The sequence below is a fragment of the Lissotriton helveticus genome, chromosome 11, assembly GCF_964261635.1.
Source record: "Lissotriton helveticus chromosome 11, aLisHel1.1, whole genome shotgun sequence".
Classification (NCBI taxonomy): Eukaryota; Metazoa; Chordata; class Amphibia; order Caudata; family Salamandridae; genus Lissotriton; species Lissotriton helveticus.
The window spans coordinates 1,067,926,956-1,067,953,908 of record NC_136072.1 but is presented as its reverse complement, the minus strand read 5'-3'; the positions used below and the strand labels follow the sequence as shown (position 1 = coordinate 1,067,953,908).

Here is a 26,953-nt window from a genome sequence, read left to right as displayed (position 1 = left end):
AGCCAAGGAGACTTTAGCCCCCTTTGAGTAGTGCATCAGGAGGCATGTTTGCAGAGTGGTAGAGAAAGGAGGTGGCCTCCCAAGATCTCTCAGCAATCCCGCTGCTTAGGACTGGCCCCAAGGACTCTCAGCAGCCAAGGGGACTTCATCCCCCTTCAAGTTCTGCATCAGGAGACGCCTTTGTAGAGTGGTTTAGAAAGGGGGCAGGACCCGGGTCCGACGTTTGAATATTTTTTTTTTAATAAGGGTGGAGGCCCCCTCCCCAGGCCAATTTCAGCCCCATGGGACCCCATCCTCTGGGGCCAAACCCTTTTGCAATAGGGAGGAGGGCTGCACGGACCTCCTCCCAGGGCTGATTTGGGCTGCAGGACACTACCCTCCGGGACCTAGCCTTTTTCTTTTTGTATTTTCTAACGGGAGGAGGAGGGTCACATGGCCCCCCTCCCCAGACCAATTTTGACCCAGAGACCCCATCACCCAGGGCCCTAACTTTTTTTTCCTTTTTTAATTTATAAAAGAGGGGGCCGCGGGGGACTCAGGGACCGGTTATTACCAATGGGAGTGAGAGGCTGCACAGCCCTCCTTTCCGGGCAGAATTCAGCCCCGGGAACCCCATCCCCTGCGGCCTGCCCATCTTTCTGTGAGTGCCCCCAGGGTACCGATGCTCCACTGGGACTGCAGGGGGAGCATGGAGGCCCCCGCGGTCCCCGACGGCCCCCGCCTCCTGCAGGAGCCGGCAATCCTTTCAGACATGCATAGCTGCTCCCTTTGTCTGAAAGCAATTCTGCTTTGCTTCCAGCAAGCGAGAGCATTTTCAATGCTCTAGTTGCTGGAACTGAAGCATTTGCTGTGACTTGGCAGGAAAGGTAAAGCTCCTGCCAAGCCACAGCAAACAGCTATGTCCCAGCGTTGGGCACCCTGGGACATAGCAGGAGCCAGCACTGCCGTGTGGCGATCCCCAGGGCCATTATTGCCTTCAAACAGGGGCCACGCTGCCCCCTTCCTTGCTTGTTATAGGGTCTGCCCTGGGGAGGTGTTGGTCCACAGGGCAAAGATCGGTGCAGCCCCCCTCACCAGGCCCATTTAGGCCCTGGAGACCACTACCCCGGAGCAAGGACTTCTTGCAATGGGGAGGTGGGGCTGCATGGCTCTCCCGTTCCAGGGCCAATTTCAGCCTCAGGGACTCCATTCCCCAGGGCCTGACCTTTTTTTAATTTTCTAATGGTTCGGGGAGCTGAACGGCCCCCTCCTTGGGCCACATTTGGCCCCAGGGACCCCATGCCCCGGGGCCTGCCCATCTTCCTGTGGTTACCACCAGGAAACCCACTTTCCACTGAGACAACGAGGGGAGCCTGAAGCAGTCCTGCCAAGTACCACACATCAGGCGTTAGACTAACGCATTTCACTGTGGTGTTCCTAATCACCACACTGAAATGTATTGTCACCCATAATGCAAAGTCTCAGCGCTGTCATAGAAGCGTCGCAAACTGAGTATGTGTGCCAGCAGAGAGCGCACGGCTGTGGCCTGCGCAGCTCCCGCAGCCTTGGGGTTCTCCCAGTCATTGTGCTGATACAATGTATATTCAACATTCCAGTCCAGTGGCACCAAGCAGCTCTCAGTCAGGCAACCTGACGTCATGGCCCTGCTGCTGGGGAGAGCCCAACTACTACAGAGACAGCTTAGGCCAGCCTACCCCAGTCAAGTGTGGTACAACCTTATGGCGCCGCAAGGGGGACAAGATGTCACGACCTGCTGCTGCCAGAGTGTGCCGCGGGGTCCGGAGAAAGTTGCATTTTGTGAGGTTGGTCCGCAGCAAATAATTAATCAAGTTGAGGATATAGCCTTACGGCTAGAGTGGTCGACCTTGAAGCTGAGGAATAAGGTTTGTGTCTCAGCAACGACCCTCAACATCCTGTGATTCTGGGCAAACAACTTAATCTTCCCATGCCTAACAAAAATGAATGTGCCTTGTGTAACGAAACTGGTGCTTGTGTAAAATGATCTGATACCTGATATCTTCAGGTCTAGTTCGGACTATATAAAACTCTAAAAAAAAAAAAATGTGCTGGCCTGCTTCGCAGAGCACTGCTGTTCGCACCGGCCCGGCTGCTCGCGCTTTTAACTAAATTTATACTACGGGCCCGCTGGTCCCCCGCCATCGAAATATTCTCGAGCCTGGCCGCCGAGGGTGAGTGCTGCAACCGGTGACGGGTCGTCACCGTCAGAAATGAGAATCACTGCCCGGGTTACAGCAGCCGCCAGGACTCACAGGACAGCTGGCCGGCAGCTGGCCACAGCTTGGACCGCTTAAGGTGGATTCATTGCTGTGGGACCAGCGGGCCAGTCAAACTGATCTTCACCGTGAGTGGGCGGCATGCCAGTCCCGCTGCCTGGGGCTCAGGCTGAAAGATTCAAAAGAAAAGAAAAGATTCAAAAGAAAAGAAAAGTGAGAATGGACACCAGTCACTTCAAGTGTTTGCCAGTCACTGTATGTAATTAGAATACAATTGAAATTAAGTTTAATGGGTGCGTGCGATCAGTCTGAACGCTATGGAAGTTCCAATGCCTACTGGGAAACTTAAGCCGCTAGCCATACCACAGACCCAAGACTTGTCTCTGATCTTTGGCCAGTCTCCTAAAGATACACTTTGCCCTGAATTGTAGCCCTATCAACCCCATAGGGCTCGTCTCCTTCCTACCACTCAAATGTCTTTTGATCAGAAGTTTGTCCAATTGACAGGGTGGCAGACTCATATAATGAAACAGGCATTAGACAACAGTTGCATGAGTTGTGAGACTTTCTTGATTCACAAGATGGGGTTATTGACCGAGGAGGTGATTGCACTTTGAAGAGGCAGTCTTGCTAAACGGGTGTAATTTCTGAAATGTATGTTTCCCTTGTATTTATTGCTTGATTTTGGACGCAAGAAAGTGCCACTCATAGTTGTTGAATGTCACTCATAATTACACTGAAATTATGTAAATGTCGCACACAAGCAATCTGAAACCTTGGCAGCTATGCTAAAGGCTGCCCCAGTCCTTGCCGGCTCCCCGCCGCCTGCAGGAGCTGGCAATGTTTTCAGACACAGGGAGCTGCTGGAAAACTCCCTGTATCTGAAAGCAATGAGCTTTTGCTGTGACTTGGTGGGAGCGGTAAAGCTCACACCAAGCCACAAAAAACAGCTATGTCCCAAGGTGGCGGTCACTGGGGCCAAGAACAGCGCGCCCCCCCTCCCATTTAAAAAAAAATAATAATTTGGCCCGGGGAGGTGGAGGTCCTTGGGACCTGGGGTGGGCGGGGCCCTGACGCCCGCCCATTACAAATTTAATAGGCCTGGGGAAGTGGTGTTCCCCCGGGTGTCTAGTTTTCATAAATGTGTGCGTTTGGTAGGTTTCCCTAGATGGCCGCCAGCCTGGGACCAAAAACGCAGATACACCCCTTGTAAAACCAGGTCTTTTTGTGATAGATAATTTTGATGCCTCCACAATAGGTTTTGGGCCTTTCCCTGCTGCGGATACTTGGCCCACCCACACAAGTGAGGTATAATTGTATTCAAGAGAATAAGGGGAACGCTGAGTGGTAGGACATTTGTGCCTGCGCGGTGATTCCAGCCAGAAATGTGAGGAAATTGTGATTTCTTTACTAGCTACATTTGAGGTTTATAGGGAATTCTGGGTAGGAAAAAATTGGGGGATCCACAAAAGCCATACCTCCCTGAACTCCCCCGGGTGTCTAGATTTCAGAAATGTCTTGGTTTAGTATGTTTTCCTAAATGGCCGTTGAGTCCGGGACCAAAAACGCAGGTGGCCCCCATGCAAAACCAGGTAGTTTTGTGACAGATAATTTTGATGTCTCAACAATATACGTTTAGGGCCCTTCCCTGCCGTGGGTACATGGCCCACCCACAGAAATGTGGTACCGTTTTTATCGTGAGGCCTGGGGGAACGCTGTGTAGTTAGAAATTTGCATCTGACCAGTGATCCTACAACTTTACCACACAGAAATCTGAGAAAAATTTGTTTTTTTCCAGCTAAATTTGAGGTTTGCAGGGGATTCTGGGTAGGAAAACATTGGGGGATGCACGCAAATAACACCTCCCTAGACTCCTCTGGGTGTCTGGTTTTTGGAAATGTCTGGGATTGGGAGGGTTCCCAAGGTGGCTGTAATTGATAATTTTGAAGTCTGCACAGTATGTTTTGGGCCAATCCCTGTCGCTGGAACTAGGCCTACCCACACAAGTGAGGTACCATTTTTATCGGGAGATGTTGGGGAATGCTGGGTGAGTAGAAGTTTGTAGATTCATTCAGATTCCAGAACTCCATATCACAGAAATGTGAGGAAAATGTAGTTAGTTTTTTACAAAGTGTGAGGTTTGCAAGAGATTCTGGGTAACATAACCTTGCAAGAGCCACAGAAGTCATCCCATCCTGGTTTTCCCTGGATGTTTAGTTTAAGAAAATGTATAGGTTTGCTAGGTTTCCTTAGGTGCCGGAGGAGCTAGGGTCCAAAATCCACAGCTAGGCACATTGCGAAAATGCGTCAGTTTTCACTGGAAAATGGAATGTCTCCACGTTGCATTTTGGGACGTTTCCAGTCACAGGTACTAGACATATCCACACAAGTGATGTACAATGTTTATCTGAAGACTTTGGGCAATGCTGGGTGGCTAGAAGTCTGTGGCTCACTGTATATTCCAGAACGTTCCATCACAGAAAAGGGAGGAAAATGTGTTTATTTTTACAAAGTTTGAGGGTTGCAAAGCATTCTGGGTAAAAGAACCTAATGAGAACCACACAAGTCACTCCATCCTGGATTCCCTGGGTGTACTAGTATTAAAAAATGTATAGGTTTGCTAGGTTTCCCTAGGTGCCGGGTGATCTAGGGTCCAAAATTCACAGCTAGGCATATTGCAAAAAAGGGTCTGTTTTCACTGGAAGAATGTGAGGTGTCCACGTTGTGTTTTGGGCCGTTTTTTGTCCCGGGTACAAGGCCTACCCACACAAGTAAGGTGCCATTTTTATTGGGAGGTTTTGGGGAATGCTGGGTGGTTGGAAGTTTGTGGCTCCCCACAAATTCTAGAACTTTCCATCCCAGAAATGTGCGGAAAATGTGTTTATGTCTTTTACAAACTTTGAGGTTTACAACTGATTTGGGTCACAGAACCTAATGAGAGCCACACAAGTCACCCCATCCTGGATTTCCCTGGACTTCTAGTTTTCAAAAATGTATAGGTTTGATAGGTTTGATAGGTGTCCCTGGGTGCCAGCTAGCTAGGGTCCAAAATGTACAGCTAGGCATACTGCAAGAAAAGGGTCAGTTTTCACTGAAAAAATGTGATGTGTCCACGTTGCAGTTTGGGACTTTTTCTGCTGCGGGCACTAGACCTACCCACATCAGTGAGGTACCATTTTTATCGGGAGACTTTGGGTAATGCTGGACGTGTCGAAGTTAGTGGATACACACAGATTCCAGAACTTTCTAACACAGAAATTTGAGGAAAATGTGTTTTGTTTTACAAAGTTTGAGGTTTGCAAGGGATTCTGGGTAACAGAGCATGGTGAGAGCCACACAAGTCACCCCATCCTGGATTTCCCCGAGTGTCTAGTTTTTATAAATGTGTAGGCTTGCTAAGTTTCCCTAGGTGCCAGCTGAGCTAGGTCCAAAATCTACAGCTTGATACATTGCAAAAAAAAGAGTTCGTTTTCACTTAAAAAATGTGATGTGTCCACATTGCGTGTTGGGCCATTTACTGTCGCAGGCACTAGGCCTACCCAAACAAGTGAGGTAGCATTTTTATAAGAAGACTATGGAGAACACAGAATAGTACAACACGTGTTATTACCAATTGACTTTCTGGGCTTTTCTGCCTTCCAAATGTAAAACAATTTGTAAAAAAGAAGTCATTTTGAAAAATTACACTCTAATTCACATGCTTGTATGGGTACCCTCAATTTTGGAGATGTGCAAATACCCACTGCTTCTAAACTCTATATTTTGTTCCCATTTCAGAAATATATAGGTTTCCTTGGTACCTAGTTTTCACTCCTTATATTTTACCAAATTAATTGCTATGTACCCGGTGCACAATGAAAAACCATTGCAAGACGCAGCTCAGTTATTCGCTCTGGGTTACTCGGGTTCTTGGTGAACCTACAAGTCCTATATATCCAGCAGATGTAACGGTATATTACTTTAAAAAACCTGTCATACTTAGAAGAAGTTACAGGTGAAAACGGTGGCAAAAATGCCTGCTTTTTTAGCTGCTAGTTTCTATAGAAAAACCTTGAAGGACCTACACAAATAATCCCTTGCTGAATTCAGAATACTGACTAGTTTTCAGAAATGTATAGCTTTCTGGGATCCAATATTGTTTTTATACCCATTTCTACCACTAACTGGAAGGAGGTTGAAAGCACAAAACATAGCAAAAATAGGCTATATCCTCGTAAAATGCCAAAACTGTGTAAAAAATGTTACTTTTCTGACAAAAGTTTGTCTGTTCCTGATATCTGAGAAGATGGTGATTTCAGCACCACAAACCCTTTGTTAATACCATTTGCAGGGAAAAAACAGACGCTTTCTTCTGCAGCACTTTTTTCCCATTTAAAAAAAAATCCACAATGCCTGGGTACCTTTAGAATCCTCATGATGTTGGAAGAAAAGGACGCAAATTTGGCGTGGATACCTTATATAGACAAAAAGGTACGGGGGCATAAGCGTGAACTACCCCAAATAGGCAAAAAGAAGCTCAGCACGGGGGAAAAAGGCCTAGCAGTGAAGGGGTTAAATATACATATTTAGCTATTGTAAAGGTGGGAGCTGTATGTCATTCCTAGACCATGATGTAAGTTGGTTAGTGATGAAATGGTCTGTCGGTTCAAAGTAGGCTATTGGACAAAGAAGAATTGTATTGGCTGAGGTAATTACAGAACACCTGAATAAACCTACTTAGAGCAAACAAGTGAAGGATTCATCATTTCCCTACCCAGTTCCTGAGGCGGAAAGCCGGGAGCTGGAGGTACTATTGCATTGCTAATAATCTGTGTTCTAAAAAGAAAGCTTTAAATCTTAATCGTTTTTAAACTGTGTGGTGTCACTTACTGTTGTGCTTTTAAAACCTTGAAACACCGCCAGCAACTGCTCACACTTTAGCGCACAGCCGACCTAAACGTTGTCACGCTTTCTCATCTTTCTCAGCGGCCGCCATCAGACCAGGCGTGCACGCTGACCACGCCCACTTTAGGCCACGCCCCCCGATCGCACTACAAAAGCGCTGACTGCTAGCGCTTCTGCACATTTCCCTACCCAGTTCCTGAGGCGGAAAGCCGGGAGCTGGAGGTACTATTGCATTGCTAATAATCTGTGTTCTAAAAAGAAAGCTTTAAATCTTAATCGTTTTTAAACTGTGTGGTGTCACTTACTGTTGTGCTTTTAAAACCTTGAAACACCGCCAGCAACTGCTCACACTTTAGCGCACAGCCGACCTGAACGCTGTCAGGCTTTCTCATCTTTCTCAGCGGCCGCCATCAGACCAGGTGTGCACGCTGACCACGCCCACTTTAGGCCACGCCCCCCGATCGCGCTACAAAAGCGCTGACTGCTAGCGCTTCTGCACATTTCCCTACCCAGTTCCTGAGGCGGAAAGCCGGGAGCTGGAGGTACTATTGCATTGCTAATAATCTGTGTTCTAAAAAGAAAGCTTTAAATCTTAATCGTTTTTAAACTGTGTGGTGTCACTTACTGTGGTGCTTTTAAAACCTTGAAACACCGCCAGCAACTGCTCACACTTTAGCGCACAGCCGACCTGAACGCTGTCACGCTTTCTCATCTTTCTCAGCGGCCGCCATCAGACCAGGCGTGCACGCTGACCACGCCCACTTTAGGCCACACCCCCCTCTGGTTTAAAAATGTGCATGCACAGGAAGCGCAGCGGACGAGCGCAGCGGGAGCGCCGTATGCGCGCCGAAGGTGCGCCAAAGGCAAGCCCGTCTGGGCCCGTCCGGGCCCGACCGGTCCCAGGCTCAGGGATTCTGCCAGATCCACCCCCCAGCCGTCTGACATATTCAGCAGACACGCTTCTGGACCTTCGACCTGATAAAAACCAGGGTTGTCGTTACATTCACGATATAGGTAAATCCTTCACAAGCTGCACGCGTTGCTATCCAACCGCTCAGACCACAGCTAATCCCAGTTTACAACTGGGTCTTCTCAACTGTCGCTCCCTCCCCAAACACGCACTCGAAATCAATGAGTTGATCCAAGATCAAGGCTTGGATGCATTATTCCTTACAGAAGCCTGGCTTTCTGACAGCACCGATGCGGACGCCGTATCCGCCCTTCCCCCAGGTTACCTCATCCAAACCCTCCATAGACCAAAAGGGAGAGGAGGTGGGTTGGCCATAATTTACCGGGAACATCTTACCTGCAGAACTAGTGACGCCCAAATTGATAACTCCGAAAGCTGTCACTTCTCCCTTCAATCTTCCCCGATGCATTCCCTTTCGGGACTCCTGATCTATCGGCCCCCAGGGACTCTTGGGAAATTTCTCAATGCAGTCACCGAAACGGCCTCTCAACTAGCCGCCTCTGTTTCCAACTTTCTCATTGTGGGCGACTTGAACCTCCACTTTACAGATCCCACTGACCGATATGCCTCGGACCTACTAGTGGACCTGCTGTCACTTAGTATCAGGTTGGTCAATAATGAACCCACCCATGATAAGGGTCACCTACTAGATCCCGTCCTCACTAATGCCAATATCACCACCAGTCCACCTTTGTCACTGCCATGGACTGATCATCTTCTAGTCCCCTTTTCATGGGAGGCCCCTATTGTGCCCACCCAGCCTGCGAAAATCAAAGTCAATGACAGACGATGGCATAAACTAATACCATCAGAATGGTCGGACATCCTCTCTAACACTACCCCAGTGCTTTCCTCCGACGCCATAACGGCCGATAAACAGTTTTGCTCTTGGATCACTTCCTCCCTGGACACCCTTATCCCCAAAACCACCACCCTCAGACACAATAAACGTATACCCTCAGCCCCATGGTATACTCCAGAGCTCAAGGCGCTGCGGCAGGACTGCAAAAGAGCGGAGCGGTCATGGAGGAAGGAGAAATCCAACGCTAATAAGGACGCCTACTCCACCTCCCTATCAGCTTACAAATCTGCGATCGACAAGACAAAAAGTCGATTATTTCAGGAACGAATCGAAAAAGCTGGCTATTCAAGCAAAGAAACCTATACCATCCTGAAAGAACTGCTTAAGGTCCCTGACCCCGCCCCTAGAAACCCCCCAGATCCAAAGGCAGACCAGGAAAAATGTAGTCAGCTAGCCAGCTTTTTCCAAGAAAAAATCCAAAAAATTCTTGCCTCCATCCCCCCGACTATTCCGAGCGAGACCGACGAGCCCCCTAACACTTCGATCGCCCCTCGCCTAACCTCGTGGGGACAAATAACCCACGAAGAAGTAGAGATCACGCTCACATCTATCAAAAGCGGATCCCCCAGGGACCCCGCACCGCTACGGACCCTTAAAGAAGTCGCTCCCATTATCATCCCCCCCCTCACTAAGCTGATTAACGCTTCTTTTCAACAGGGAGTTGTCCCCCCTAGTTGGAAAGCGGCAGTCGTTAAGGCGCTGCTAAAAAAAACCTCCTTGGACCCAGCTGAACTGGCCAACTACCGACCAATATCTCTCCTCCCCGGGACCAGTAAGGTAGCCGAGAAACTGGTGAATAAGAAACTCTCCCAGTTTCTTGAATCCAATAATCTGCTAAAAAACTCGCAGACAGGTTTCCGCCCTGGACAGGGCACCGACATCGCCCTCCTGGCTGCAGTGGAGGAGGCCAGAGCGCTCCTAGACGAGGGAGGATCAGTGGCAGTGATCCTCCTCGACCTGAGCGCGGCCTTCGACACCGTCAACCACCAACTTCTGGTCAAACGGCTCAAGAAGGTAGGAGTAGAAGGCACCGCCTTATCCTGGCTTTCTTCCTTTCTGGCCCAACGCTCCTTCCAGATCTGGGAAAATAACACCCGCTCCTCCGACACACCCCTCCAATGTGGTGTGCCTCAGGGCTCCTCCCTGAGCCCCACATTGTTTAACATCTACATGTCCCCATTGGAGGAGGTCATCATCCCGTTCGGAGTGAGCATCGTCAGCTATGCGGATGACACACAACTAGTTGTCTCCCTTTCCCACCCTAGTCAACAGCCGGCGGACCTATTCAACTGCTTGACGCAGATCCAGGGGTGGATGAACAACTCAGCCCTAAAGCTGAATGGTTCTAAAACTGACATTCTCCTTCTGGGTCAGAAAGGACTCACCTTCTCTCTGAACATCTGGCCGCCCTGTCTGGGACCCCCCCCTGTCCCTAAACAGGAAGTAAAAAGCCTGGGAGTATGGATTGAAACTGATCTTTCATTCACCACGCAGGCCAAAAAAGTAGCAGGCACCTGCTTCGGGCTACTCAAATCGATGAGAAAGATCCTGCCCCTCCTTCCACCCACATCGCAAAGACTTCTCATCCAAGGCCTCATACTGTCCAGGCTTGACTATAGCAATGCTATATACCTGGGCGCACCCGAAGCAACTCTAAATAAACTGCAGAAAATTCAAAACGCGGCCGCCCGGATCCTCACGCATACTCCCGCCAGAGCCTCAGCCAAACCTGCTCTGAAATTCCTTCACTGGCTCCCAGTGAGGGAACGAGTAACATTCAAAGCCTTAAGCCTGGCCCATAGGCTACTGCAGAATCAAGGCCCCCCCATTCTGAGGAAATTTATACAACCTTACAAAGCCCCTAGATCTCTTCGATCGGACAAGGAGTCCCTCATCACCGTGCCCAGATTCAAGAAAGCCCGCACGGGTGGAAGACGTTTCTCGATCCACACAGCGCGTCTATGGAACGCCCTCCCCCGAGACCTGTGGAAAGAATCGAACTACCTGCGATTCAGGAAACGACTCAAAACTCACCTGTTTCCTTAAACGTTAACCACCCCGATTCGAAAACTGCTTCTGTTTAATACTGCTTCTGTTTAAATCTGCTATCCCCCTCTTTCCACCCCCAGCCCCCACTGGTGTAGGGTTCTTCAGCGCTGGGATACCTCAGGGTGACTACGCGCTCTATAAAAATTTTTAATAATAATAATCATTTTGCACCGCAAAGGTAATTATCTGCATCACACATAACCCCCCCCCCCCTCCCCACCCCCCATCCCCCGAGCAACTGGCAAAAATCTACCAGAGTACAAATCCCAGTTGCCCTAGGTGCAGTACAAAGGTGGAAAAACATTTATTATATGGTAAGGGAATGTTCTATATACCAGACGATTTGGGGATATATTGCTCAAGTGCTTAAAGACATCACTGGAACTCAACTAGGACTGACCCTGCTCTCATATTTGTGGGAAAAATCACACATAATAAAACACTAAACACACCCTTAGTTTTGACCTTAGTGTTGGCAAAGAGGCATGTAGTCAGGTCTTGGAGAGTCTCCAGGGCAAATATTATGAAAGTGTGGTTGAAAGATGTAACTAAGTGGGCCAATGATGAGATTGGAATGAACATGCAAATATGGAAACAGACAGGCAAAATGACTCTCATAATGCATGAGATAATTTTTGAGTGACCATGGAGGGATTCACAGATAAGTACCTGCAGTAAAGTACAATATTCGTAGCACACTATATGGAATATGGGGTTGTCAGAAGATGTTGTATGATCATATGACAGAGATAAGGAAGTGGCCAGTTAGGTGCAGGACATCAGGTGATAATCAAGTAAGAGCAACGTAAAACTCTGCGATGTGTAGTTGAAATGAATGCCAATTATTCAGTTTACGATGGTGAAAAATCAAAGGGGAATAGTTTCTGGTCCCCCTTGTGTTTTTTAGTGGCTACATCGAACAGTAGGTAAGGTAAATAATACAAGTTATAGATCTTCCTGATATTGGTACAATATTGACATTTGCGACTGGATAATTTTTTATTTTACTTTTTTTTTAAATTTCTGGTCCCCGAACTTAAAGAGGTAGCAGTCAGTTTGAAAGATCGGCCCCTTCAAGAATCGCACAAAACATCTTTCCCCTAGAGCAATCTGATGGAGTTTTTAGGAGCATTCTGGAGCAAGATAATTGAAATGCCCAAGCGTAGTATTGCAAGTCTGGTAGAGTTAAGCCTCCTTTTTCCCTCCAGCTATTTGCTTAGTATCAAAAGCCATCAGAATAGAGTTAAACAGAAAAGTATATTTAGGTAGGATAGACATTTTTATTAAGTTGGTCCTCCCAAAGATGGATAAAGGGAGATGATTCCATGCCTTCAGCTGTTTCAGACTATCTTTGTTTACTAGCTCCAAATTGTGAGCAGCCAGCTTACTGACATCTTGAGTGATTCTAATGCCAAGATAGCGCATCGAGGTCGCAAGTACCAAGTGCGAGCCGGACTACAATTAGGAAACGTATTGAGCTTGGCTACTTCTCAAATTTAGCACCTTTGTGGGACTCGCCAGGCACTCCATCTTGCCTCAAAGACAGATTGGCGTGCCCGGTAAAGGATGCCGAAATCTTGAAATGGGGAGACTTGCTGGCAGGAGGCCTGCAAGCGCTGCGAGGCCTCCGGGTGGTTATGCGCTATATAAGTGGAATTTTTCATTTCATTTCATTTCATTTCAATGGTATCTTGGGAGGAGTTGCGGGAGAGAGTCGGGCCTGGCCTCTCTAGATTTAAACATATGCAACTGACTAGCTGGGCTCAGGCATTAAGTAGGAAGGGGGTCCCACTGGGTAAATTTAGTAACCTGGAAAATCTATTGGTGACAAGGGTAGAGGGTGGTAAGGAGGGCTCTTGCTGGTATTGGGCGATTCTGGAAGAGATAGATGGAGACTTTAAACTCCCAGATGAGTTATGGGGAGGGCAGATGGGCGCCCAATGTGAGCAGAAGTGGTTGGATTCATGCAGCCTTTCACACAAGATCGTGTAACCAGCTTGGTTGAGGCAAAACCACCTGTTCACGTTACACCGAGCGTATCTCTCTCCCCAAAAGCTAGCTAAATTTCAGCCGGGAAAGAAATGTAATAAATGTGACTTGCCCGAAGCTTCGGATGTGCATATGTTTAAAGACTGCCCTGTAATCAGTCTCTTCTGGGGAGAAGTGAAGGATGCCCTGTGCTCTATTCTTAATATTACACTGAGAATAACTCTGTCCCTTGATCATCTTTGGGACTGATGAAAACATCTCTGGGCATGCCAGACCCTTTCTCTTTTACGCAATTCTCCTGGCAAGGAGACAGATTTGTAAGTTCTGGGTTGACCCTTTACCTCCTACATATGCTGGGTGGCTGACGACCCTTTATGAAGTTTCCAGGGCGGACTTGGCCAGGTCTTGCAGTAGGAAAAAGCTTGTCTTTTGGGATCCTTTGACACAGTGGAGGTAGGATATCCAGGTTTTTTTGTTGTTGTTTTTTTTTTGTGTTTTTTTCCCCCTGGGTCCTATGATTATGACTTTTCCTGCTCCATGGACTTATAGCAAGGGCCCTCCGCAGCTATATTGATGTCCAACAGGTGGCAATACACCTTGATGGAGTTTTGCAGGTCGCCCTGTTCTGTGTAGGTCTACATCTTCCTCCAATAAGCTTTTTGTGCATGGGTCAAAGCTCTAATGTCGATCTGGGGGCTGGACTGTTGGGCACACAGTGGTGGTCAGTGGTCTCTTGCACGGGGGTAATGGCAAATGAGGACAAAAATATATATATATATATATATATTGACATTTGCAACATTTAGTCCAGACTTTAGCGTTGCATCTAATATTTTGGAGAAAGTACTAGTAGATACATTACTGTGCCTCATAGATTTTTCCTGTTTACTAGCTTCTAACATGAGGGTGCCATAATACGTTTTTTAACTTTATGGCCATCTGATTTCCAAGCTGCTTTGAACATACAGCCAAGGCTAGTCTTTCTTGGAGATTATTTTTCTTTTTTACAAACTTTGCATATTCAATTTTTCTAAGTAACATACAAAGTACAACAGAAAAGCATATCTCACACGTCAACAATTACAAAAGCATTAAGATGTGGTTGGGGCAGCAAGTCCCAACAATTGAGAAATTTCAATGTGTATCATGTTATCCAGAGGTAAGGAAAACAAAACTTCACATCCCCCCCTCCACACTTTTATCATAGGTCTTGATGGAGAGGCGCACATATTAGAGATTATATATAATTTTTTTAATAGATTTATTCGAATAGTTTGCATATGAGTGTTAATTTTAGTTTTTCTGAAATACTTAATTAGCATGTACATTAACTGTTGTTTTTCAAAATTGTAAGTTTCCTTGATCTATAGAACGATGCATTTTGGATAAAGATTAAAAAAACATAGTGGGAGGACAATATGAACAAAATTATGCCCATGCAAACGTTGTGAGGAAACACATTAAGTATGGACCCATGCTCATTATATCTCTTTGATTTCAAAATAATATGTTTTGTTTATTTGATTTTTGTTATGCAACATTTGCCTTTAGTGATAGATGTTTAATTATAGGCTTGTTAAAGGACATTTCACTGTCTGAAACATATGGTGTATTGTAATGTTAAAGAACTAATGTTAAAGAATGAATCCATTAGGACTATGGATGTTTAACAGTCTCTGTTTAGCAAAATAAAATGATTCGACAATGGATGGACAATTAAAATAAGAATATATGAAATACATTAATTCAAAGGATTATATCTGTGGTCTTGATGGATTCATCAGTTAGGGAGATTGTTCAACATTTGTTGGTGTTATGCAAAATGAAAATGGTCTTGTGGTCTTATGGAAGGATGTCCTTTCCTGATTAAAAAGGATAACCACCGGCAAGGAGGTTCTGTTGAAAATCATACATACGTGGTAATATCAACCAGCAGCAGATTTATTATATATTTGATAGCCAGATCTGCCGTCAGCAAGTACATTTTATCCATATGAAAAAATGATGGCATCAGCAGAACAGAATATAACAGCTAAATCAGTGTTTGGATGATTTTTTTTTTAATTATGTTCTATGATACAACATTGACATGCTTCAGATGGTATGTTACCTTTGCAATGAATCATTTACACGGACTTACATTTTCAGTGCATTATTTATATCACATGTCATTTACATAGAATAACAGTTAATTCACTTTTGTTTATAATGTGTAGTAAATCTGAGTCTATGTAGTTAGAGGTTTGCGATGTTCATTACAGGTTCAGGATCAAACAACCAGACGGGTATAAAGTAGGATGTAATTTTTTCTTTATTCAAATGACATTTAATTTAAGGAAAGGTTTTTAAGGGGATATAAGAAACTGGTAATTAAATTCATATTTATTTGAATTTCAAGCACTTTCAGAATGTGTAATTAAATTGATATGGGGCAAAGGATGGGTAGAAATTAAACTGAAAAACATTAAGTTTCATAATTTTTTTTAAAATCAACATTTTAATTTACGTTAAATATATATATTTAATATATTTAAACAAAATACATTCCATTTATAAACAGCTTGATTAAGTGATATTGGTGGAAACGGTGGGTAGTAATTTCAAGGGAATACAATAATTATATTGTAATTTAAAATATATATATTTTTAATAACTTGCTCTTATTTAAATAATTTTCATTACATTTTAACAAAAAAAACTTTTTTTGAACGATTAATAATAGTGATATAGATACAAATGTGGGTAAAAATAATTTTAGATAAAAAAATTACGTTGTATTCATAAAGTACAATTCTATAATAAAATTGTTATAAAAAATATTGTTCCGTTTTAGATCCGGATGAAAAATATGTCATCCAAAAATAATGAATTAAGGATTAACACTGTATTTACAGTAAAAAAAAAAAAAACAGTAGATGGCAGTGTTGCTTCTTTAAAATGTTTATAAATCGCACTGCTACATAAAATGTGATGTATATGTTTGTGTTCTAAATGTAATTTTCAAAGAGGTACATTACAATGTGATGCAAATGTTAGCATTGTAATTGAGGCATTGTAATGTACCTAAACGTAAATGCTTTAATTCAAACATCTGATATCCGACTCAGAGGGCCACAGCTAGGGACTTGAAGCAAGCATAATCATTGATGACAGGTTGTACCTTTTTCTGTAAGTGAGGGCTAGTTGCTCTGCTGGACGTATGCTGTACCTATTGTGTTAGCAAGGGAAGCTTGCTGATGACCATGTAAGAAGGGTGAAGCTTGCACTGCTGAAGGCTAGATGGTGCCTGTTCAGTGTGTGAGGGAACTTTGTACTGTTATTCTACAAATAAGAGGGAGAGAAGAGGGAGAATAGAGGGGGGCTCATCCTCCTCAAACTCACTATATACACTAACTAGAGAGCCCTACTCTGACATATAGACTGGGTACATAAGTGTATAAGGAATGGTTCCAAGGAGTGAGATTTCCAGTCCTGTCGAAATCCAAAGGGAAGGGTGTCAGAAACGAAATAGTTACTTACCTTCGGTAACACTTTTTCTGGTGGATACAGTATCTGCCTGTGGATTCCTCACCTTATGAATATCCCCTGCGCCAGCAACATTCGGAAACTTTTGTAGCTCTCCACGTAGACGACGTCACAGAGACACGACTCCGCTCGCGACCTCGCTGACGTCACTGGATCCATAATAGATGACGTGAATTCCGCCCTTTTTTCCGTGCCCCCGAGGCACAGGGACGGACCGACATAAATAGGTACAGTATACACAGTCCACAGTATTCAAACTAACACACACAGTGTGAAATCAATGCAAAAAGCAAGAACAATTAAACATTTCCATTGAAAGATACAATCATAAAATAAACAGCTTTCAGGTATAGAAGAGTGGACAAGGGGGAGGCGGGTGGGTCAGTGAGGAACCCACAGGCAGATACTGTATCCACCAGAAAAAGCGTTACCAAAGGTAACTAACTTGTTCTTCTAATGGATACATCTGCCAGTGGATTCCTCACCTTGTGAATAGAATCCCACAGCAGTCCCCACTCCCGGAGGAGGGTGTCCACTCCTCTATACCAAGTAATCCTAGTATCATCCTAGTATAATCCTAACCCTATGTTGTTACTCACGTACTACCGACTACTATATTGTACATAATAGTGTGTTTAAACACCCTCTTGTTTGACCCTACCCCTTGTTTCTGTAAAGCGCTCTGATATCTACAAAGATCTTGTTCGCGTTATATAAAACTTTGAAAATAAATAATAAATAAATTGTACCCCTGCTTGATTCACTAAGCTTTTAAAATTGTATTGGCACCTTTCATCCCGCTCAAATCGAAGCGACAAACGCTGAATTGTTACTTACCCACCCCCGCACTCCCACGCTACCCTGGCCAGCCTCTCCCGACTCAGGCGCTGAGGTAATTCGGTCCCGGCCGGGCTGAAATTCGTGGCGGCCATCTTGGGTGGGGGAAGCGTTTGCACGCATTCTAGTGGCCAGCATATAAGAAGACGGGCATGTCTCCGCGCAGCCGACGCGACCAGCGGAAGCGCCGGACCTGCGTTGGAGTCGTGCCAGAGTCCTGCCGTCTGCGCCCGTTCGCGACCATGACGCGGCCGTGGCTACTGACTCTGCCGGTTTCGGCACCTCTTCCTGCTTATCTTACGACAGGGAGACACTACTTCAGCTAAAACCCAAACATTGTGTCTTATCACATTTCATCCCTGCGGACCTCTCCACTTCCTCTTACCCATGTAGGCCCTGCAGCACCGGACATGAAGCTGACAACCCCCTACTTCATTGCCCCCTCCGACAGGCACCCACTGGACCTACCCATGCTGGGAAAATTTTTACTCTTAAAGCGGGTCTAATTAACTGTCGGTCACTGGTAAAACATTCCTTGGATATAGCCCAAACTCTGATGGACAACAAGTGGGACCTCCTTTACCTAACGGAAACTTGGTTGGGTGATGAAACCAATCCAGCCTTATGTCTAGCCATTCCCCCTGACTATAACATCTTGTGTGCCAATCGACAAAGTCACAATCATGGTGGAGGTGTAGCTATAATTTACAGATCACAATGGACCATATCTGCTTTCCCCTACACCCAGATTGAATCCATCGAAGCACTACCTTTTTGTATTAAACTCGCTGCTAATATTACATGTTCAGGCCTACTTGTATATCGTCCCCCTAAATCCAAGGTATCCTTTCTTCCCATTCTTTTGGATTTTGTCCTCCAGGCTAGCTCCCGCTACGCAAACTTCACCCTACTTGGGGATTTTAATTTATATGTGGAGGATGCCTCTGACCCCACCTTCCTCAATTTTCTCTCCACCTTAATTGATGGCGGATTAAATCAATTAGTATCTCACCCTACCCATAAGGCCGGGCATACACTCGACCTAATCTGCTCTAACCTTGTAGACATTTCCATCAGTACTCCTTACCCAGTGATCTGGTCAGACCATTTTTGTATTCCTTTTTCTTTCCCCCTTTGCCACCAAGACAAGCCGAGGGTTCCGGCCAAGTTGGTTGGCCGTAACGGAAGTAAGATCTCCCCAGACAGCCTTGCTGCACATCTCTCTACCACTGTCCCTGTAGATGCCCCTGATTTAGACTTGAGGCTGGCTAACTTTAACAGCTGGGTCATTTCTGCCATTGACTCCATCGCCCCTATCAGGCCCATTAAAACTTTTCGTTCTGCCCCTTCGGCACCTTGGTACTCCGTCGAACTCCGTAAGTGCAAATCTACTAGGGAAATCTTCAACACGGTCAGAACGTTTACAAATCCTATGGCCCTCAAACTCCAATCCCCGGTATCGCAATCCCTTTGCACCCACCTTTCTGATTACTTCGAGGAAAAAATTGCCTCTATTTATGACTCCTTTCCTTGTAACAGCAGTCCGAACATTAATGATAAACCCGTAGACCCTCCAGAATCTGCTCCTGTTTTCTCAGACTTTGAGGAGATCACCTTAGAAAGTTCTCTGGGAGAACTATTAAAATGTAGATCAGGTTCACCAATTGACCCTTGGCCGGCCAAACAATACAAAGCACTGGCCCCTCTTCTTAACCCCATACTCAACTGCATTTGGAATGACTCCCTCAAGACAGGTACATTTCCTGAGGCATGGAAACATGCCCAATTAGTTCCCATCATCAAAAAAACCAATGCAGATCCAGATGAACCAGCCAACTACAGGCCCATCTCTTTACTGCCCGCTCCAGCTAAGGTCCTTGAAAAGCTAGTGCACCAACAACTAGCGGGCTTCTTTGAAACCCATGGTCTATTTCACGACTCACAACACGGGTTTAGACCAGGCCATAGCACCGAGTCAGCCCTAATAGAGATGGCTGACTCCGTGCGTTGGAAGTTGGACGGGGGCTCGAGAGCGGTGTTGGTGCTGTTTGATCTGTCGGCAGCATTCGACACCGTCTCTCACCCCGTCCTACTTAACCGTCTTCGGGCTAAAGGCATCCAAGGCAAAGCCTTGGACTGGCTGTCCTCGTTCCTATCCAATCGGACACAGGCGGTGTTTACCCCCCCTACACCTCCGAAAGTCGTCCGTTAAAATGGTGAGTCCCACAGGGCTCCTCATTGAGCCCCCTTTTGTTTAATGTTTATTTTTCCCCCCTGGCAGAGCTCATTGCTCAGTCAGGAATTAGGGCAACCTCTTACGCTGATGACATTCAGCTTTTATTTTCTTATGACACTATTACCCACACCACTTTTGACCCACTAAAAGATTGCCTCCGCAACATCGCCCACTGGATGGACAATAATTTCCTTCGATTAAATGCTGGGAAAACCGAGGTCCTCTTTTTCCACCAATCCTCTCCATTGGACTCAAACCTCAGGTGGCCTCATGACTTGAGCATACCCCCCTCCCCCAAGAAATCAGTAAAAAACCTAGGGGTTAGATGGGATTCCAGCCTCTCCTTCCAAAACCAAGTCCAGACGGTGACTGCCGCATGCCTCTCTAAAATCAGGATGATTAAAAAATGTATTAATTTTCTACCTAGTAATACCAGGAAAACCATTGTCCAGGCATTAATAACTTCTCATTTGGATTATGCCAACAGTCTGTACCTTGGCCTTGCTTCTGGCCTCTGCCACCGGTTACAGACAGTCCAGAATGCTGCAGTCCGGCTGGTCTGTGGCATCTTCCTTCGGGAGCATATCTCTCCATATCGACGAAGGCTTCACTGGCTGCCAGTTCAATAAAGGGCAGAATTCAAAGAACTCACCTTGGCACATCGCGCAATTAAGGGAAAGGGCTCCGCATATCTTTCTTCCTGTCTCCGCCCCTACAGCAATGCAAGACACCTCCGATTCAGCTCAAAAAACTTGCTGTGCACCTCCAGATTTAAAAAAGTACGCTCTGGGGGAAAAACCTTCCAGGCTTGTGCCTCCCATCAATGGAACAAACTGCCTAACCCCATTAGGCAGATTCAGGAGGAGTTGCCATTTCGAAGGCCTTGAAAACATTCCTCCTCTGCTAAATTACCCATGAGTGAGACCCAGCATACACACAGAAGCGCCGGGACACCCCGTTGGGGTAGCTGTGTGCTATATAAAACACACTAAATAAATAAATAAATCCTGAAGGACAGAACGCGCAAAATGGCAACCCTCCTCACTTCAGAATCTATGCATAATGCTTCGCGAACGTGTGGAGGGAGGTTCCTTACCGGCCAAAGAGTAACAAATCTTGATGCACAAGACAATCCATCTGGAAAGTGTGCGCTTGTGCACCGCTCTGCCTTTTCTGCAGCCAGAAAAGCCCACGAAGAGCTGGTCATCCACACGATAGTCCTTAGTTCTATCTAGGTAGAAGGTCACCGCTCTCTTTGGGTCCAAGCGGTGAAGCCGCTCCTCCTCCTTGGAAGGGTGAGGGGGAGGATAGAAGGTAGGAAGGGTAATGGGCTGCCCCAGATGAAAGGGACTTACCCCCGTAAGCAGAGAAACAGCCCTGGTCCTGAGTACCATTCTTTCAGCATGAATAGTCAAAAATTGGGCTTTCGAACTTGAAGCTCACTTACCCTCCTTGCCGAGGTAACAGCAACTAGAAATACCATTTTAAGACAACAGTCTCAAGGGACACTTGTGCAAGGGCTCAAAGGGAGAACCCATCAAGTAGGTTAAGACAAGCTTTAAGTCCCATTGAGGCACAATAAATGGAGTGGGTGGAAATTTGTTGGTAAGGCCTTAATAAAACGTAACACAATAGGAGATTTAAATGATGAGGGCTGACCCGGCAAACAAAGGAATACCGACAAAGCAGACAAATAACCCTTCACAGTAGCCATCGCAAATCCCTGCTGGGCTAAAGAAAGAGTAAACTGAAGGACGTTGGATAAACGGACCCTTAAGGGGTCAATAGACTTCTCTCCACACCATGAAACAAATTTGGACCACCTATAGGAATAAATCGACTTGGTGGAATGCCACCTGGCCGAAATAATAACATCCACCACGTCAGGCGGGAGAGAAAAAGAATTCAGATTACCCCGTTCAATCTCCAGCCATGAAGGTGTAAGCTCTGGAGGTGGGGGTGTAGAACCTGCCCCTGCGACTGCGAGAGGAGATCTGCCCTAAAAGGGAGACGGAGCGGAGGGCACGAGGAGAGGTGGAGAAGATCCGTGTACCATACCCTTGTGATGTATTCCTATAGGTTCTGTATCGATCCCCCTATTCCTGACCCTATTCTGGTTAACAAGTTAACTAGCAGCCATCCCATGATGCAGAAACCGGTATCTGATTACGCCAGACCACAGCACAGGAGCGCGTTATCTGATTAGGTCATAACGCTTGCCATCTAATTAGGCAAAAGCAATATTCCTCCAGCCCCTGATAAGGCATACGGAGTTCTCAAAACAAATCAAACCTATGACAACCTGGGAAAAACCCTGCGGCCATTGTTTTGTTTTCACCGAGAACTTCAGTAAAAGAATGTGCTAACGACCAGCTCGTATGACATCCTTATTGACGTATCTATGTCCATCCTTACGTCAATCTCGGCACCTTACAGGTATAAATATTACCGATATTGCCTTAAGCAAACACACGCGGTGGTGACGAGATCAGAGCAGCGAGACTTGCCGAAGCCCAGCAGAGAGCGAAGCCCACTGGCGCTGCCCCGCCTTCCTGACGCGCTGAGAACGAGACGCTGCTTTCTCCTGCCGAGAAATCCAGCTCCGGCGCTTCCGAGCAGCCCTCGCAGGCAGCTTGGAATATCGAGACCTCAGACGAGAGATACTATCCCTCAACCATCCTAGATCTCAGGTACAGAGCTGAACAACCCCTTGCAGAGAATTCTTGAGTCAGTCACTTGGCAAAACAAACTTAACTCAAACTGCTACTTTCTATCCCCGCCCACGTATTAGGCTTAGGTCAGGTACACTGGGGTAGGCGTAGTTAGAAGCACCAGTTGAGTACTATTAGTCAAATGTATATGTGTACGTATATATTCTGTCCATTTTAAATAACGTATGGCTTAGAAACCATATCAATGTTTTTACAGTATTATTTTATAATTCTGCTTTTATTGTATGCACTTTACTTAACCATAAGTATTGCGATAATATCGATCCATTTCTCTTGTACGAGAAAAGAGACTGATCAATAAATAACATCTTTTATTGAACACGCCCGTCTCTTCCTTTTCTCTACAATCTGGTGAAACTAAGAATGCACGTACTGACTGAGTAAAATAAGTTGTCTTTTGTTTTCACACGACTCTAGAGATACACTCTTGATTAGGGGAGAGCAAAGTTGTCATGTTCTATGGTTGTCAGAAACGAAATCCCTTCTTGTCTATCCAGGGAGGTTCAACTCCTCCTTGCCTATTCAAGAAAGTTTCTAGTGAACTCTGAGCTAGCTGGCAAACCCAAAACTTTAAGTCTAATATCGACAGTAGAAGACCTAGTTAACGTCTGGTCTAGGTCTATACTATTGGAGGTATTATTCCAATGCGCAGAGCCTATTGGGATAATAGGAACTACACTACACCCTTCTTGGCCAATCCGGGGCAATCAATATGACTTGGGCCCGGTCTTGGTGAATCTTCCTCAGAACCCAAGGAATCAAGGGTATAGGAGGAAACGCAAAAAGGAGTTGAGAACCCCAACTCAACTGAAACGCGCCCCCTAGCGCCCCCTGCATCGCATACTGGAGGCTGCAGAATCACAGGCAGTGAGCGTTCTCGTGAGTAGAAAACAGGTCAACCCGAGGAGTTCCCCACGTCCGGAAGACGTGACGAATCACCTCCGGATGAAGCCTCCACTCGTGGTCGGCTGAGAACTGCCGACTGAGACTGTCTGCACGTACGTTTAGAACTCCGGCCAGATGATTTGCCATCAGAAAAATCTGATGGTCCTGAACCCAGGACCAGAGACACAGAGCCTCTCTGCAAAGACAATGCGACCATACTCCTCCCTGTTTGTTGACATACCACATCGCGGTTGTGTTGTCCGTTGAACCGAATGACTGCGAAGGGAAGGGAGGAAGGCCTTGAGCGCTCAACATATCGCCCATAATTCCAGAAGGTTGATGTGAAGCAACCTTTCCTCTGGAGACCAAAGACCTTTGATCTCCAGATCCCCCAGATGAGCACTCCACCCTAGAGTGGGTGCATCCGTTATCCGTTATCACTGTCGCCACCGATGGAAGGAGATGGAAGGGCTTTCCCTGAGTCAGACTGCCCTCCACGCTCCACCAAGACAGATCCGCTGCAGCTTCTCTAGAGATCCTCACAGACTTCCTGAAATCTCCTTTGTGCTGATACCCTGCCTGCAGAGGCACCACTGGAGTGCCCTCTTGTGCCAGCGTGTATAGTTGACCAACAGAATGCAGGAAGCAAACAGACCGAGCAGACGAAGGACCTTCAGGACTGGAACGACCGCTCCATTGTAAAACAAGGGAATCATTTCCTGAATATCGAGAATCCTTTGAGGAGGAGGGAATGCTCGACAGACAGTAGTGTCCAGTACTACCCCTATAAACAGGTTGCGCTGTGAGGGCACCAGGTGAGACTTGGGAACGTTTATCGAAAAACCCAATTTGTACAACAGCTGGGTTGTCACCTGCAGATGATGACAGATGATGACACACCTTCTCTGGTGACTCTGCTTTGATCAGCCAGTCGTCCAGATAGGGGAAAACTGGAATCCCAGATCTTCTGAGATGGGCTGCCACCACTGCCATCACCTTAGTGAAGGCTCGAGGTGCAGTAGTAAGTCCAAACGAAAGGACCGCAAACTGATAATGTTGCGACTTCACCGTGAAACGGAGATACTTCCTGTGTGACTTCAGGATCGGGATATGAAAATACGCGTCCTGCAAATCGATCGATGCCATCCAGTGCTCTTGCTGCAGCGCTTGAAGAACCTGCGCTAGGGTTAGCATCTTGAACTTTTCTTGCTTTAGAAAAAGGTTCAAGACCCTGAAATCCAGGATTCGACGTAACCTGCCATCCTTCTTGGGTATCAGGAAATACCGGGAGTAGCATCCCTGACCCCTTTCCGGCTCTGGAACCACCTCTTTGCACCCTTTTTAACAAGGTTAGAACTTCCTCCTACAGGAGAAGAAGATGGTCCTCCGAGCAAGCTCCTTGGCAAAGAGGCTAATTTGGAGGGAATTCCCGAAAGGGAAGAGCATACCCATTTTCTACAAGATTGAGAACCCAACGGTCTGTAGTGACCAATTCCGAATCTTGTAGAAAATGAGTAAGCCGACCCCCCACAGGACCAACATGATCCAGAATGGGAGACCTTGGGCTGCATTGCTGTGGTAAGAGGGGGAGAGGTAGAGGAAGAGGAGGAGGAGGGTTGTCGACCTCGTGGGCGACCTCTGTTCCTGCCCCTATATGACTTATTTAGGGTATTCTGCTGCTGCTGCTGAGGTGGTCTGTATGCCCGAAAGGACGACCTTCCAAAGCCCCTGAACTTCCTATAAGAAGAACTCCTAGGCTGTGCCTGCAGACCCAGGGACTTGGCTGTAGCCTTGCTTTCTTTAAATCTTTCCAAAGCTACATCTGCCTTTTTCCCAAAAAGTCTAGAACCATCAAATGGGAGGTCCAAAAGAGTTGCCTGGACATCCTGAGAAAATTCTGAAGACTTAAGTCAGGCACTCCTCCAAGATGCAACCGACGACCCATTATCCTGGCTACAGAGTCCGCTGTATCAAGGCCACTCTGGATCACCTGTTTTGCAGCTGCCCGAGTGTCAGACAAGACCTCATCAAAGTTCTTTCTGTCCTCCTCCGACAACTTTGGGGCCAGTCGTCTAGCAGAATCAATTAAAGCATGGATATACCTGCCTAAAAGGCAAGTGGTATTGGTGGACTTAAGAGCCATAGAAGCCGATGAAAACACCTTTTAGAAGCCTGATCCAGTCTCTTAGACTCTCTGTCACCTGGAGTCTGTGGAAAAGCTCCAGCCGATTTCTTTGAGTAGGCGGCTTTAATAACTAAACTCCCAGGAGCAGGATGAGGGGATAAAAACTCCGTATCTCATGGAGCCGTCCTATATCTTCTGGCAACTGACCTCGAAACTGCAGGTGCCGAAAAGGGTTTTTGCCAAACTTCCATATTTGGCTCAGTGATAGCTTCATGAAATGGAAGTAAAGGTTCAATTACTGCAGAAGGAGAATGAAGCACTTCTGTCAGAATATTAGATTTAAATTCCGTTGTCGGGAGTTGCAAATCCAAAAGATCAGCCACCTTACGAATCACAGTGTGGTAAGGAACCACATCTTTGGAGGGAACCTCTGAAGGAGGAGAGAGTTGCCATTCTGGTGATAGTTCCTAACCACTTGCCTCTCTTAGGTCTTCAAAAAAGTCCTCTGACTCTTGAAGTTCTCCTTCTTCCATCTCATCTTCCCTACAATGCTGCTCCTCCAGCAATCTTTGTGCCTCCCGTCTGGACCTTATCTTCGGGGCCAATGGAGTCGCACACGAATTCAACGGAGTCGGATCCGGTGTCATACCCGGATCCAGGGGCACATTCAAAGTCGATTAGGTTGAGATGACGGCGCCGGAGATGGAGGAATCGACATTGGCGTCGACGTTCTCGGCACCGGCAAATGCCATGATGGAGCCGTAGGCATAAATGGCATGAAGGGAGCTGGAGCATACGCCTGAGGTACTCCCAAATTGAATGCCATGGAACCCGTGGGGCCCGAAGGTGCACCAGAGGGGTACATAGCCCTCGCAAAGCCACCGTACAACGCATTAAGATAATGCGTCGGGTCTTGCCCTGGACCAGGAAAAGGAGGGCACTCGCCTGGAATGCGCTCAGGCATAGGCATCACCGGACTCAGGCCTGCTGGCGCCAACGGTGGATCCACTGAAGTCGATGGCCTTTCAGGTACTGGTACCTCTTCTTCCGGAGTCGGAGAATGCTCCAGAGAAGGAGAAGGATTTGGCGCCGGTGACTGCGCTGGTGAAGCCACAGGAGAAGATACTCTCACCGGGGAAGGAGAAGGAGATACATAGTCCTTTCGATGTCGATGAGCTTTCGAAGCCGACGACTGAGCCTCCTCTTTATCCGAACGGAATCGAGAACCATGCTCTTCTTTTTCTTATGCTTCTTGGATTTTGAAGCATGACCCGATCTCGACTTCGAGCCCGATCTCGACCTTGATCTCCTCCGACCTCTCTTTTCTTTGCGCATCTTAGCCATAAACAGCTTGGCTTCCCTTTCTTTCAGAGCCTTTGGGTTCATCTTCCTGCAGGAAGGACACTCCTCGACGTCATGGTGCGATGAAAAACACCATACGCAATCGTTGTGAGGATCTGTTATGGACATGTGTCCACTGCACTCCCTGCAAGGCTTGAATCCTGATTTTCTCGACATCCTTGAAAAGAGTAAAAGATAGAACAGGATAGAAACTGGAAAACACAAAGTAACAAGCTACGGAGAGTCCCAAAAACCGTTGGCGTCGATGGCGCAGAAAAAAGGGA

At 46.5% G+C, this 26,953-nt stretch overlaps 1 protein-coding gene across 2 annotated transcripts in view; it reads right to left on the bottom strand.

Annotated features, from left to right (window-relative positions):
• The window catches only part of DNAH10 (dynein axonemal heavy chain 10), a 2,445,728-nt gene that overhangs the window by 1,918,746 nt on the left and 500,029 nt on the right, over positions 1-26,953 (bottom strand). The gene's annotated exons all lie outside the window — the stretch shown is intronic.